The following is a 2,354-nucleotide window of genomic DNA, read 5'->3' as shown; positions in this document are numbered from 1 at the left end:
TTCACATATTAGCAAGGTAATGTTCAAAATCCTTCAAGCTAGGCTTCAACAGTACATGAACCAAGAAATTCCAGATGGCTGAGGAACAAGATATCAAATTGCCAACATCTTTTGGATCATAGAAAAAGCAAGAGAATTCCAGAAAAAACATCTACTTCAGCTTCATTGACTATGCTGAAGCCTTTGACTGTGTGGGTCACAACAAACTGTGGGAAATTATTAAAGGGATGGGAATATCAGACCACCTTACCTGCCTTCTGAGAAATCTGTTTGCAGGTCAAGAAGCAATAGAACCAGACATCGAACAATGGACTGGTTCAAAAATGGGAAAGGAGTATGTCAAGGCTGTATACTGTCTCCCTGCTTATTTAACTTTACTGCAGAGTCCATCATGAGAAACGCCGAGCTGGATGAAGCACAAGTTGGAATCAAGATTGCTGGGAAAAATATCAATAACCTCAGATGTGCAGATGGCACCACCCTAATGGCAGAAAGTGAAGAGGAATTTAAAGAGCCTTGTGATAAAGGGAAAGAGGAGAGTGGGAAAGTTGGCTTAAAACTCAACATTCAAAAAATTAAGATTATGGAATCCAGTTCCATCACTTCATCTTCATGGCAATAGATGGGGGAAAAGTGAAAGCTTGAGAGATTTATTTTCTTAGCTCCAAAGTCACTGTGGATGATGACTGCAGCCATGAAATTAACAGACACTTGCTCCTTAGAAGAAAGGCTATGGCTTTTCTAGACATACCTAGGCAGCCTATTAAAAAGCAGAGACATACTTTGCCAACAAAGTTCATCAAGTCAAAGCTATGGTTATTCCAGTAGTCATGTATAGATGTGAGAGCTGGACCATAAAGAAGGCTAAGCATTGAAGAACTGATGCTTTCAAACTGTGATGCTGGAGAAGACTCTTGAGAGTCCCTTGGACTGCACGGAGATCAAACCAGTCAATCCTAAAGGAAATCAGTCCTGATTATTCGTTGGAAGGACTGATGCCAAAGCTGAAGCTCCGATACTTTGGCCACCTGTTGAGAAAAGTCAGCTCAGTGGAAAAGACCCAATGCTGGGAAATGGTTGGGGGCAGGAGGAGAAGCAGGCAACAAAGGATAAGGTGATTGAATAGCATCATTGACACAATGGACATGAGTTTGAGCAAACTCAGCGAGACAGTGAAGAATAGGGAAGTCTCGCATAAACACAGTCCATGGAGTCACAGAGTCGGACACAACTAAGAAACTGAAGATCAACAACCCAGGGGTTGAACTCGCATCCCCTACTTTGTAGACAGATTCTTTACCGATGCGCCACCAGGAAAGTTCATGAAGAGTCTAACTGCTACAAAACAACTGAATTAGACATAAAGCAAGATTTGCTTTTTCCTGGTTTTCAGAAATTAAGGGAAATACGCCTTTCCGGAGTGGGTAGGAGGGAAGCAAGCATACAAATCAAATCCTGAAACCAGGACAGAAACCTATGAGCTGGAAGTAAATACGAAAGCTGGGTTTGGCCTGTGGGACAAACTCACTACCAAGAGTGGGACTGAAGCTATACCCTGAGCCCACCACAAAGTAAGACAGCTGACTGGGAGCCTGGGTGGGAGCAGGGATTTTAAGGGAGGTTAGGGAGGAAGAGGGAGAGAGAGAAGATTCACAGCTTTCATCAGATTCTCACTGCGGTCTACTTTCAAAACAAATTAGGATTCACTGAACTAGAGGTCTGCAGTCCATTTAAGAGATGACTTTAAGAATCTGGGCCCCAGATACTAATCTGGAAGCACTGGGGAACTGAGAAGGAATTATGCCAAGTTTCAAAAGAATACAATTCACTGTATTTGAAAGACAAGACTGGGAGAAGATTCAGCACTGAGAAATGCAAAGAAATAATTGTTTTTGAAAGAAGTGATAAGCTTATCTGTATGGATTTAGTAAAACAGATCTTACTCTGCTCCAATTAACTTACTAGAAAATAGAGTAATTCTGAGCAATCATACATGATTTAATAACTTGCACACTCCCACTCTTACAAGGCTTTATATAAAATTGAGCTCTTTGAAGTTTGTCTTCTTTGAAAGTATTAAATATTGGGATAAAGAAAATCAGAATGTAGAAAATTATGGCATCATTGACTCCATGGACATGGGTTTGGGTGGACTCCGGGAGTTGGTGATGGACAGGGAGGCCTGGCATGCTGCGGTTTATGGGGTTGCAAAGAGTCGGACATGACTGAGTTACTGAACTGAACTGAACTGTAGATCATCTGAAATTACAGCTAAGTTTTGAATAGCACCTTTCTTACAAAGGGCTTCCCTGGTAGCTCAGCTGGTAAAGAATCTGCCCGCAATGCGGGAGACC

This window comes from Odocoileus virginianus, chromosome 1, assembly GCF_023699985.2.
Source record: "Odocoileus virginianus isolate 20LAN1187 ecotype Illinois chromosome 1, Ovbor_1.2, whole genome shotgun sequence".
Classification (NCBI taxonomy): Eukaryota; Metazoa; Chordata; class Mammalia; order Artiodactyla; family Cervidae; genus Odocoileus; species Odocoileus virginianus.
Note: the sequence above shows the minus strand (reverse complement) of the source record.